Source organism: Protopterus annectens, chromosome 1.part1 (genome assembly GCF_019279795.1).
Source record: "Protopterus annectens isolate FY-2018-M chromosome 1.part1, PAN1.0, whole genome shotgun sequence".
Classification (NCBI taxonomy): domain Eukaryota; kingdom Metazoa; phylum Chordata; order Ceratodontiformes; family Protopteridae; genus Protopterus; species Protopterus annectens.
Genome location: NC_056726.1, coordinates 571,360,770 through 571,375,006, shown reverse-complemented (window position 1 = coordinate 571,375,006; position 14,237 = coordinate 571,360,770). Strand labels below are relative to the sequence as shown.

General features: G+C 43.5%; 1 protein-coding gene across 1 annotated transcript in view; it reads right to left on the bottom strand.

Moving 5' to 3' along the window:
- Positions 1–14,237, bottom strand: part of TESK1 (testis associated actin remodelling kinase 1) — a 1,265,203-nt gene that overhangs the window by 1,032,216 nt on the left and 218,750 nt on the right. The gene's annotated exons all lie outside the window — the stretch shown is intronic.

Here is a 14,237-nt window from a genome sequence, read left to right as displayed (position 1 = left end):
GGGTGCCATTTTCTTGATTAATGTGCCTGTTGTCTCACACACACACACACACACACACACACACACACACACACACACACACACACACACACACACACACACACCTTTCTTCATGTGACAATAGGATGTAACGCCAGCCATGCCAGGAGAAGGAGGACAGTGCATGTGTACCATATGCCAACACAGCTTGCTGGAATTTGTAAAAAAATTATATGTCATTTGTGTATCAAACTGATTTGTACAGATGATTGTGTTGAAAAATGTATTTGTAAAGCTGCTTAAGTTAAAATGTATCAACAGTTTGCCTTGCTGGAAAGAAAAGAAATATACATGCATTATTGTAACTGAATTAAATGAATATGTTTTAACACAGGAAAGAGGTTAAGCTCAAACTGAAAAAACAGTAAGAAATGAAATTACTGGGCCTAGGTCATAAAGCTGTTATCTCACAGTTTTGAATGAAGCCAGACAAGCAAAGCAATGTCTATAAGCATGGTTTACAAGTCGCTGTAGGAGAAGTACAAGTTTGTAACAGTTTTATGACCTTCAGCAGCTGCACCAATCTAAACAATGCGTGTGTGTGTGTGTGTGTGTGTGTGTGTGTGTGTGTGTGTGTGTGTGTGTGTGTGTGTGTGTTAGCTACTTGGAGTAGGGACACAAAGCACTGGTTTCAGAGAGAGAGAGTGGTGCAGCTGTACCAGTGGGGAGTCTTATTGGGGACATGGAGGGAGACAGATAAACCCAGACCCTGGGCCAAGTGCATTCCCTGTAAAAAAGTGACTTGTGTTACACCATATAGGTTCATAGGTTTATACTAGGCTATCTGCCCTAAGGCATTTATAAGCCTAGCCCAAAGTTTTGCGGCTTACGCCACCCCTTATGTTAAAAAATACTGTGCCCATTAGTTTGTTGTGCCTCTGTCCAGCAGTGACACAGAGATGATTCCCGGGGTAAACCTACGATCTCCCATCCACCGGTCAAGATTTCTCTTGAACAGAGCCAGCGAGGTGCTCTGCCTCACATGGACCGGGATTTTATTCCACAGCATAGGGAGTCTCTGGGTGACAAATCTATCCCTCCAGCATGTCCTATTTATATCCGTGCTAAGGTTTAAGTCGCTTGCTCTAGTGGATCTGGTAGATTTGGATTTTTTGAGGTGGAGCATGTCCAAGCTAGCTTTCAGTTGTGGGCTAGGCTCGTTACTATGTATAAGGTTGTTAATCATGATTTATGATCCTTTGTGCTTTTTATGTATATATTAGTATTCCATTGGATAAAGCTGTTATTAAAAAAGTTGATCTCATGAAGTCCAGTTGGTGAATGAAAGAATGAATGAAAGAGCTTATCCCAAGTTAAAGCCAAGTTATTCCGGTGACTAAGGCTGTTTTAGTTTATTTCCTCAGTACCTTCACAGAAGAAGAATTAATATTTGAAGTTCTGGACTGTTTATTACTGTTGCTTAATTTTGTAAGATTTATGTGTTTTTATTTTTCATTTTTCACAAATAACGCAGTGAAGTTAGTCCTCTACCTTAATGCTTGGGACAGCTATCTCCTTACATCTCTGTTGTGGTTTTTAACTAGATCTATACAGACCATATAAGTTTTACTGAATGTTATGGTCCTACATTACCTGTACCATCACAGTAGTAAATAAGCAATTATAATGTGTGTTGTATTATTCGCTACATAAGCACTGTGCATCAAATTTGGTATGTATGCGTAAGATACATACAACTCTATTCATAAAAGCTATACATTTCATTTGTGCTTTGCAACTTGGCAAGGACTGAAATTGATCCTTTGAAATCAGTGCATTACCCTAATTAACAACCTGAAGTAAATAAGAAAGCAGTTGTCGCCTCACAGTTAGACATAGCCCGTTCGATTCTCAGTTAGAGCGTCTTCTGTGTGTCGACATGCGTGAATGGGCATTCCTTTGTTGAAGGTTGTGCGTTAGGCCCGGCAAGCTAGCACGTAAAAATCTACTGCCAATTATTAGCAGACCGGAGTTCCGCTGCGGCGACCCCTAACTGGGAAAAGCCGAAAGACACAAACAAACAAGTAAGTGTAAATGGGGACAGCACAGCTAAAAAGTAAAACAAAGCAGCAAGAGGGATAGAGTTACACAAAGGGGATAAGTGACACATTATTTCACATAATAGTCCTAGGTTTAAGGTACAGGAAGCAGTGCTAGACCGCAGCAGGGCTTGTTAATGGGGGAGTAATTATGTCATAGGCCAACTAAAGCATACTTGATAAATCAACAATAAATAAAAGGCGTATTAATTTCTGGCAGGCATGCATCAGTTACTCAGTCTTGACTTTGAAAGGCAGTACTAAGATGTACTCACAGTTTAGGGAGAATGCTGTATTTAATACAGGTCCCTAAACTGTGCACAGAAGCTGTTTTAAGTTTGAAATTGCTCATTTATGCTCAGATTTATGCAGCTAGACACAAAAATGGACTTCAGAAATTGTTTACTTTATCAGGAACTTCTCAGCCTACTTTACTGAATGCTCTATAATTACTACTAATTACAGTACAAGGCGGCTTAATTGTCTCCCACCCTCATTAGAAGGCTTGTTTTGCTTTGTGAAATACTGAGGCACGTCAATTAATTTTTCCTAGTACTGCTAAGTTGTATGGAATTTCACTCTGATACAAAGAACGTAACAACACAGGCAGGTCATTTTTTTCCTCCGTCTTAAGAAGCCAATTTCAAGTGCAATACTCAGGTTCAAAATTCACTGCCACTCAACAGGCGGAATGGCCCCCTTCAGCTACTGCTTTGCTATGTGCATGCACACATTTCTATCCATTAATCATATAACACAGTTTTAGCGTCCTAAACATTTACAAAGAAAGGTTAAATGCCAGCCTCCTTGGGCACATATAGACAAGTATTTACAAATAAATATACTTGTTAGTCCTAAGAGCAGGGAATAGGATCAGGTCAGCCACCTACACTCATTCCGTTCTTCTAATTAAGGAATACAAACAGCACCTACCCACACAACATCACTTAGAAACAAAAACAGTCTTATCTACCCTGCCAGCTTGGGTCAGATTTATGGCTGCTGCTGTACAAGAGTTCTGAAAAGGAAGGGACTGCAATGTGTTGCTGAAATCAGCCAGATTTTCTCAGACTTTACAAGCATCCACTGGGAATGCCATTTCCTGAGTATTTCAGTCAGCACATACTGTACCACTCTAAGATGAAGAACCCCAGGGGGGGTCCCACTGCAGCTACTACCCAAGCAGTTCTGTGTTACTATAATATTTAAAATTTAGCTGGCTAGCAGTTTTATTTTTGTATGAAAACTACTACATATTCTGCTGTGATCTCTAACAAAAGCACAAAGAAGCATATAAATCTGTGCTTATTCTTTCAACATCAGCCTGCATTTCCAAAGATATCCATGCACTTCCGCAATATGATTAGCTAAGAAGATAAAAAAAAAACATCTTTATGTAAAAAGCAAGTGATACAAAGCTTTTTTCTTCTAGAAGTACTATTTTGCAACCCTGAAATCAGGCTTTTCTAGGGCACCAGTACTCAGATGACAACTAATCTGCACTATACAATATCACTGAATCAAATAATGTACAAGAGGGACTGGATAGTAAAGAAAATATGCATAATTCGTATCATAAGAATTTGTAAGATACTTCCCTTAAAAAGATAGTTTTGTACCGCCACTGTGCTAAAACACAAGCTCAGAGACTTTATGAGACCCAAAGAGTATACAATGTATATATCACAGTAGAGGTCTGAAGACAGAGAGGGCTCTAATGACATTAAAAACAAATGACTGTGACAACCGTGCCCTGGCCCAGCAATCAAGGAGCCTCAATCCTCACCACTAACACCAGGGAGGGCGTCTCATATAAAAGGAAAGGATAACAAATACACACAGTAAAGTACAATTTCCCTTAAGTGCATGCAGAGGTCACAGTCAGTCTGGGGCTGGTTGCTCCCTTGCTCTCCAGGTCCCCAATAAGACTCCCCACTGGCACAGCTATAGGGTCCAGATCTCAACCTAGCTGGCAAGCTAACCTCCAGTACACTCTGTCCCACCAGTGCTTCATGTCCCTGCCCAGGTAGCTGACACACCACAAACACTTTGAGATAAGTATTTATACAACTTCATAGACACTTCTGGGAAAGGCTGACACAGATTCTCCAACTGTGCCCCTTTACCCAGACTATACGGTAGTAATTTCTGCCACCACTAGCTAATACTTATCAGCTACCCAAAGGCCCTTAAAAGGGTGTCCAATTATTACTGTGCAATATTATTATCCAATTGGTAATGTGACTATTCAGTCTAAGGCTTATTAGAGTGGCTTATTACAATAAACTCTGTAAATATGCAATGTATTCTAGAGTTTACTTATCTCTACACAAACCAGCCACAGGTAAAGGTTTTTAAAAATATTTAATAATAAATAATTAAAAACACAAGACAATACTACTATACATATTGCTGATGAACCTGGTTATCCTGAGGCAATGTTACAACTGCCTCATGTACACAGACAACCCTCTCCTTCTACCACAAAACATTAACATATGTGAGAGATACAATTATATAGCTAAAATGGAGGCTAAGCTCTCTCCACCCAATACTGGAACAAGCAGTCATGAGGAGGTGGTTAACACTTGCACCACACCTCCAGCCTCACACAGACATACTAAACCAGCACTAGCAAAAAAATACACAAAAATCATACTCGGAGGCTCTAAATAAAAACCTGCAAAAGCATCAGAGACCTCCAAAGCAGACACCCAAAAAACCTGCTCCTCCCATCACAAGCCAGACATCACATAAAACACAAAATCAGTGTGCCGCACAATCACAGGCCTTAAGGCGAAATAACATACCAAACACACTAGTAATAGGTGACTCTATAGTCAGGCACACTGACGTCCTACTCACTAGGCTGGACAAGGAGAAGATTACTGTTAGCTGCCTCTCGGGAGCCAGAATCCGCCACATAACACAAGCACTCAGGTCACTCCAGAACAAGTACAAATATGACTCTGTCATTGTTCATGTTGGTGTGAATGACCCAAGACATAGCTCCCTGAACTACATGAAAAGAGACATGGAAGAGCTCTCTGATCATGTAGCCCAGGCGGGTATGACCCTGACGCTGAGTAGCATCCTGCCCTCATCAAGAATGATACCGCAGTATAAAGAAAAAATGATCAATTTCAACAAATGGCTATGCTTCTGGTGTCATTCAAAGGGGATCCAGTGTCTGTCAGCCTGGGGCTCGACAAGCCTCGCTGCTTCGCAAGAGACAGCGTGCACCTGTCACCCCTAGGCTTTCAAATACTGGCCAAGGCTCTTGCTGCCTTCATAGTGCCTTTTTTAGGCAATGCTCAAAAGTCAAACCCACCTACGTAAGCAGCACAAATAAAAAAATGAGGGTTATGCTACTCAACGCCAGGAGTTAAATCTCAAAATGTACGCGCTCGAAGCACTCCTCAGTATGAAGAACGTCGACATCTGTGCAGTAACTGAAACCTAGTTCAAGGCTCACAGAGCATCCCAACACTACTGGGCTACAACTCATACCACACATTTCGGCCACAGAACATGGACCAAAACACAAAAGGAGGGAGTGTATCCATATTCATCAAGGATACCTACACCTCCAAGTTAGTGGCGCAGTATGATATCTCGGAGATCATCCATGTGCAACTAACATCGGGTAAATCTGCAATGCAAATTGTGGCCTGCTACAGATCACCCTCCATGACCCATGACCACCACTCCGCCTTTCTGGAGACACTGGAAAACATTAAGGTCCTACCGAACACCCTGATATTGGGCAATTTCAATTACCCTACAGTTAACTGGGAAAACTACTCAAGTACAAACTACCAGGTCCAGCGCTTCCTGGAATTTATCAACTCAAATACCCTGGATCAGCTGGTAAACTCCCCTACCAGAGGTGAAAACCTATTGGACCTGGTCATCACCAACTTGGGTGACAGGTGTTCCGCACCGAGGTCAACCCGTCACTGATTAGATCAGACCATAAACTAATCACTCTGGATGTCCACTCCGCACCACCACCCCCAACCAAGGAAACCACAGTGAAAAATTTTTCTATAGCAAACTTCACCTTACATAAGACAGACGTGGTAAGTTTCACAGCCCCCACACTAAAGGATAACAGTGTCCAAGATGCAGGAACCTTTACAAATGCACTCTCTGAGCACCTACAAGGATGCATGGATCGTGCCATCCCTAGCAAAACCAAGACTCACTCCCCTAAGAAAAGGAAACCAGACTGGTGGACCCCTGCCATAAACAGACTACACAATAGGAGGAGGAAACTAGTTCAGAAAAAAAGCAAAGCCCGAGAAGGAAAGACATCCCTGATCAGTATCAGTACGAAACTAAGGTCCCTCATAAAATCATCCAAGGCTAACTTCGAAAGAAAAATAGTCAAGGATTCGAAAGATAACCACAAAGCCTTCTTTAGCTATGTCAAGAATCTAAGTGGCAACTCACAGATATGCTCTGAGCTAGTGCAAAATAGCACAAAATATACTGAACCTACTGATATTGCCAGCATCCTGGCAGATATATTCAGTGCAAACTTCACCCCCCCCCCAACCTCCAAAAGGGCCCACAACAATACTGGAAAAGTGTAGTGTCCCGGAAATCGCAGACGCACAGGTGAAAACATCCCTTTCAAAAGCCAAAAGCACAGCATCATTGGGGCCAGATGTTGTCCCAGGCTGCGTCTTGCACGAACTAAAGAACAAACTAACCCCCCCCCACCTAAACACACTGTTAAACCTCAGCCTCTCCACAGGCTATGTGCCCATAGAATGGTGCACAGCAACGGTTATTCCGCTCCACAAAGGAGGAGCCATAACTGACCCTGGTAACTATCGCCCCATAAGCCTGACTAGCCTGGTCTGCAAGGCTATGGAGCACATCATCATGGAACTCATTAACAAAGACATTGGGAACCTCCAAACACTTGACCTGACCCAGTTCAGCTTTGTTAAGGGCAGATCATGCCTACTAAACCTGGTTGACTTCTTTAAGATGGTCACCAAGGCCACAGATGAGGGGAAGGTGGTTCACACAGCCTACCTTGACCTCTCCAAGGCTTTTGACACCATTCCCCACTCAGGAATTATAGAAAAACTCACCAGCTTGAACATAAACCCCTACATCATGAGATGGGTTGCCAACTGGCTTACAGAGAGAACTCACACGGTAAGAATAGCAGGCTCCAGGTCCGACTCTAAATCAGTCACAAGTGGTGTCCCACAACGCTCGGTCCTGGGACCCCTACTGTTTGGCATATACTTCTCAGAAGAACAGGCAAACACAGGAGGACTATGGCTAACAAAGTTCACTGATGACTGCAAACTGGGAGCCATAATTGACTCTCCGGCTGACACGGACATTCTCCAAAAGGGCCTTACTGAGACGGACACCTGGTGTCAAAGTCATGGTCTCAAGCTAAATGCCAAAAAATGCATAGTAATCCCGTTTGGGAAAAAAAACACCCATGAATTACCACATAGGTGGCAGCCCCCTTAACACAGAAGAGGTAATAAGAGATCTGGGGACCCTGGTAGATAATAATCTCTCCTTTGACAATCATATTGTCAAAGTAGTTAGGAAATCCTTCTATGTAGCCCATCTAATTACTAAAGGGTTCGCATCTAGAAATAAAGACGTTATAGTGTCCCTCTACTCGTCACTCATCAGACCCATCATAGAGTACAATGCCCCATTTGTGATGTACCTCACAAAACACTTCCAACAGCTGGAAAGACCACAAAAGTACCTCACCAAGAGGATTACTGGCCTCAAACATATGTCCTATGCAGCCCGACTGGAAAAACTCCGGCTGTACTCAGTGGCATATCGCTTACTCAGAGGTGATCTCTGCCTGACTTACAAAGCCATGTCCAACTCAGAACTGATGGACATGCTCCACCTAAAGAAATCCAAGTTACTGCAAGCCACCCGCTCTAGTGAGCTAAACCTCGCCAAAACAATAAATAGAACATGCTGGAAGGATAGATTCCTGTCACAGAGACTCCCCATGCTTTGGAACAAAATTTCTAACTACATTAGGCAGAGCCCCTCATGAACACTCTTCAAGAGAAACACTGACGAGTGGATGGGTAACAGAAAATACCCCCCTGGGATCACTTCACTGGCTCTTCTTGACAGAGACTCAGTTAATTAATCAATGGGACGGCGAAAGCTCAGACACACTGGCTAGGCTTATAAATGCCCCCGGGCACCTAGTACCTACCTATGAACCTACTCCACCACAGTGATATCCAAGAGTTCAGAGATCACACAGAAACTTAAAACAATGCAGTATGAAAGTTCTGATATAACAGAAAAACACTTGTCTAACTTTCTTCTAAGTTCCTAACTATTACTACAAGAAAACATACTTCTAAGACACTAGTTACATAAGACAACAGGCAGAGTGCTGATAAGTGGGATATCAAGATCAAAATGCTCACAGTCTCTCTCTGAACAATAGTGTTTAAACTCACTAACAAATATCTTTGCTAGGCCCTCCCAGATTACATCATTTTGACACTTAGGTTTTCCCAGTATACACATTACATCATTTTGACACCTAGTCTGGAGTCCCCAGGCCAACAAGCTGCATTATTTAGCAATCTAACACCTGCTCAGGAAAAGTACAGTTTTGTACCTACCATAAATGTAGATGTTCGAAGATCCACATTGCTGCAGTCCTTACACTTGGGTAGTCCGCTGTCCTCGGTCGGCCCGAATATCAAAGTATAAGGCTGACGTCGGTCAAGGCGCATTTGACTGACATCAGGACGTCAGGGTACAAATGCGCATGACCGACGTCATATCCTCAGTCTTTTCTTGCCCCAGATGTCAGAAGACCCTAAAAATAAAGGTCAAAACCAAAAGACAGCAAACCAACAACCAACCATCCTAGCACTAAAAATATGTACAATATATACAATAGACAATATACACCCAATTGACCACCCAACCCACACAACCGCCTCTAACAACAGAGGGGAAGGAGGGAGGGTAAATTGGACTGCAGCAATGTGGATCTTCGAACATCTACATTTATGGTAGGTACAAAACTGTACTATGTTCTTCATCTCACATTGCTGCAGTCCTTACACTTGGGTAGAATCCCAAAGCAGAGGAAAGGGAGGATGGCCAAATTATAAGGAAGCAAGAGCTGCCAAATGCCCTGCAAAACAGCAGTGGCAAAACCAGCCCTGGATTTAGAGTAAAGTGGTAGGTGATAATGCCTGGAAAAAGTATGCACTGAACTCCAAGTAGCTGCCTCCAAAATATCCTTAGTTGCCACCCTCTCAAAAAGCTGTTGAAGTGGCAGTAGCCCTAGTGGAATGAGGCCTAATCCCAGCTGGAACTTCCTTGCCATGATGGGAATAACAGAAAGCAATGCAAAACCCAATCCACTTAGAAATAGTTTGTTTTGACACAGGCTTGCCCTGAGAACTCAAAGCAAAAGAAACAAATAACTGCTGAGACTGCCTGAACCCTTTAGTTCTGTCCAAATAATAACGGAACTGCCTGTGTACATCTAAAGTGTGCAAAATCTTTTCCCCTTTATTTTGGGGATTTGCATAAAAGGTAGGCAAATGAATAGTTTGGTTTAAAGCCACACTAGAAACCACTTTAGGCATAAAGGAAGGATTAGTGCGTAAAGATACCCTATCCTTATGGAAAATCAAGAAAGGCTCAACTGCCATAAGGGCCTGCAACTCAGAAACCCTTCTTGCAGAGGTAATAGCCAACAAAAAAGCAGTCTTCCATGATAAAAACTTTAATTCAGCAGTAGCTGCAGGCTCAAAAGGTTGTAGAGTGAGTTTCTCCAACACAAAATTGAGATCCCAAGCAGGAGTAGGAGCTCTTCGTGGGGTCTTATATTCTTTGCCCCTCTAAGAAATTGCTTGAACAAAGGATGAGAAAACAATGGTGGGTCACAATCATAGTGAGCGAAATTGCTGCAGCATGAACCTTAATAGAAGAGAAGGACAAACCTTTGTCCAGTAACTCAGTAAGATATTGAAGAGCCACACTTAAATTAGGCCCAGAAACATCAAAATCCTTTGCTGCACTCCAAAACAAAAATCTCTTCCATTTGTCTGCGTACACTTTCCTTGTACTAGGCCTTCTAGCTTCCAAAATAACATTCAAAACTTGTTGTGGAAGTGGAGGCCCACTATGGTTCAAAACAGAATATGCCAGGCTGTTAGGTGCAGAGAGTGAAGCTTGACATTGAGCAAATGACTGTCCTCCTGAGACAACAGGTGTGGGATCGAAGGCAAAGGCCATGGAGGCTTCCGTACCAGGCTCCTCAGTAATGGGTATCAATGCTGTCGAGGCCAATCTGGAGCTATCAAAATCATCCTTGGCTTGTCTTGTCTGGCCTTTAGTAGTACCTTTGGGAGGAGAGGCAGAGGCGGAAAGGCATACACATGAAGATTGCTCCAATTGAAAGAAAGAGCATCCACTTTCCAAGCTGTGGGATGAAACCTTTTTGTGCAAAACTTTGGCAGCTGGTGGTTTAGTGGGGAAGCGAACAGATCTATGTCTGGAGTTCCCCATGACACTGTCAATTTCTGAAATACATGAGGATCCAATTTCCACTCGTGGGGATCCATAATTTGTCTGCTCAACACATCTGCTAAGGAGTTCTGTGCTCCGGCAGAAACCTTGCCTGAAGATTTAGCTGTAAACTGAGAGCAGTCTCCCACAAAATCATTGCTTGCCTGCATAGAGGATAAGAATGTGTTCCGCCTTGCTTGTTGATGTACCACATGACAGTTGTGTTGTCTGTTAGAATCAACACCTGCCCTGGAAGAAGTAAATCCTTGAAAGCTATTAATGCAAACTGGACTGCTAACATCTCTTTCAAGTTGATATGTAGATGTTGTAGTCTGGCAGGCCACTTGTCTTGTATCCACTTTCCATTCAGATGAGCTCCCCAAGCTTTGTCTGAGGCATCTGTCGTTAGAATCTGACTCGCCTCTGGCCGGGTCACAGAAAGTCCCTTGTTTAGGTGACATTCCTGAGCCCACCACAAAAATTCCTTTTGAATGCAAGGTATTATTTGAATGACAGTGTCCAAATCCTGGCAGTGCTGTGTCCATACATTTTTGAGATACCATTGTAGCTTCCTCATATGCACTTTGGCATTGGGAAGCACCAGAATACAAGATGCCATGAACCCTAAGGCTTGAAGGACTGTCCTTGCAGTCAGCCCGGACTGATGAGACAACTGATGAAAGTAAAGGGAAAGATTCTTTTGTTTGTCCGGAGTCAAAAAGGCCATCTGGGATGCTGTATTCAGTCTCACACCCAGAAAGCACATGTCTTGAGAGGGTACTAGACTGGACTTTATTTCGTTCACAGAATACCCCAGGCATCTTAGCACTGCTATCACATAATCCAAATGATGAAGAAGCTCGTCCCTTTCTTGAGCCAGAATCAGGCAATCGTCCAAATAGGGATAAATCTGTATTCCTTTTAACCTGAGGAAAGCTATCACTGAGCCAGAACCTTCGTGAACACTCTGGGCAGTAGATAAGCCAAAGGGCAATGCAGAGAACTGATAATGAGAAGTCCCAGCTCGAAAACGCAGATACTTCCTGCAACTCAGTCTGATAGGAACATGAAGATAAGCCTCCTTGAGATCTAAAGTTACCATCCAATGATCTTTGCCCAGCAGAGGTAAAAGCTGCTGTAACGTCAACATTTTGAACTTGGGAATGTCCAGATAAGTGTTGAGGATAGATAAGTCCAAAATTGGTCTCCACGTGTTCCCTTTCTTTGGTGCTAGGAACAGGCGAGAATAAAATCCTAGGCCCACTTCTGGCATAGGGACCGGCTGAATGGCCCCTATTTGGAGTAACAGAGAAATTTGCTTGTGAGCCTCTATTCTTTGTGGAGGAGGAACGTCTGGCATGCCTTTGAAAGGAGGCAAGGTATGGAAATAAAACCTGTAACCGTGGTGTATGATATCCAATACCCATCTGTCTTGGGTAATTAAACTCCAATTTTCTTTGAAAAGTGCCAACCTTCCTCCCAAAGGTGCTGCCAGACGAGAAGGCTCTGGCAGCTGAAAAGGTAGGTCATTGGGTCTGTTTACGAAAGGACTGACCCCTGCCCTCACCTGAAGACTGTGCAGGAGAACTCCCTGTTCTAGGCCTGAAAGAGCCCTGAGCTCTGCCCCTACCACGTCTAGATCTACCCCTAGACTGGGAATCATAAGAAGGATACATCCACCCCTTAGTAGGCCAATTTCTACTAAACTTTGGAGGCTGAACCTGCAAAAAATCTTTAACAGTCTGCATAGACTTAGCCTTGTCTTCCATTTTCTTTAAGACTTCCTCAACAGGAGAACCAAACAACACATCAGATTGTAAAGGAGCATCTAAAATCCTAGATTTAACATGGTCAGATAAATTCTGATCCCTCAGCCAGGCGTGCCTGAGAAGAACTGACCCAGTGGCAGCCACCCTAGACGAGGCCTGTACAGCATCAAAACCACATTGCAAAGAATGCTTACCCACCTGTTCAGAAACATGCACTAAATCTTGCAACTCTTTCCAATCAATACCTTCCGCCAGAGCATCAACCTTAGCCTTCAATTGTGAAAGGAGATAGTTTTGGTATTTTAACATGTGAAACTGGCAATTCAGAGCCCTCATAGCTACAGTGGAAGAAGTATAAACTTTCTTTCCCCATCTATCCAAAGCCTTGGCCTCTTTGTCTGAAGGAACCGGATTCTTGACAACAGAAGCCTTAACACCTTTAGGCCCCTGACTAACAGTTTCTGGGTCTGCCCTAGGACTCTTAAAAAGATACTTATGAGCTTCAGGCACCCTGTAATATCTATCCGGTTTAACAGGAGCAGGAGGCAAAGAATCAGGATTAAGAGAAGCCTCTGCAAAAACATCTTCCACCACATCTAAAACAGGAGGTATAGCCAAAGGCCTATGCTGGGGTAAAACAAAATTCTCTAAGCCTTTTCCTGGAATCAGAGAAGTCCTGACCTTCCCACTTAAAATGCTCCCTCATAGAATGAAGAGTTTCTGAAAAGAAAAATCCTCAGGAGGAGAAGCAGAAGGAGTAGAATCATCCACATCAGAGTCAGAATAAGGAGAATACTCCTGCAAGTCTTCAGCCAAGACTCTGAAACATCCAAGCCTGCTCAAAACTCCCTGGCTCAGGCTCCACCCTAGGTCTCTTATCAGGAGGGGGCACTAATCAAAGAAATCAAATCTTCTGCCATTTTAAGCATATGCTTCTTGGGCACAGTTCCAGAAGAACCAGGGGTGACACCAACTGAAGCTGAACCTGGCCTGCCTCTGGGAGAAGCCTTGGAAACAGAAGGAGAGGGCCTAGCCACCCTAGGAAGGGAGGGGAGTATAGTAACCTGAGAAGCCCCTTCAGCCTGACCTGCCTCCTGAGAGGCCACATCTTGCAATAACAAAGTCTCTCCCTGGGAACCCAAAGAAACCTCCGGTGGAGCCACCGGCTCCACCGACACCTCTAAAGAACCGGTGTCCGGTACAGACGGTTCTTCTAGCCTAGGCTTAACTGCTTTGTCCTTGCGCTTCTTGGAAGAAGCGGGCGCCGGAGCATCCGACGGCATTTTATAATTGCACCGCTTCCCAAAGACTAACCTGGCACAATCCAACCTTCTCTTTATAGTGCGTTTATTGAATCTAGCACAAGAGCGACACCCAACAACGTCGTGCTCAGGCCCTAAACAAGGAATACACAAAGTATGATAATCTCTATGCGGTATCTGTTTCCCACAAGAAATGCAATTATTGACTTTTTCTGACATCCGGTAAATCACTGAGGCAAGAAAAAACTAAAATATTCCCCAACTGGGTACTTAGCCAACTTTGAACTCGGTCTGAAACTTCGAAATCGAAAAATCTCAGAACGCCAACCGGCACTTGCAATGCTGCTTCTGCATCGGACCATGCGGCAAAAAAGACTGAGGATATGACGTCGGTCATGCGCATTTGTACCCTGACGTCAGTCAAATGCGCCTTGACCGACGTCAGCCTTATACTTTGATATTCGGGCCGACCGAGGACAGCGGACTACCCAAGTGTAAGGACTGCAGCAATGTGAGATGAAGAACATCTACAACAATAAAAGACATTTCACATGTGCACTCTAGCA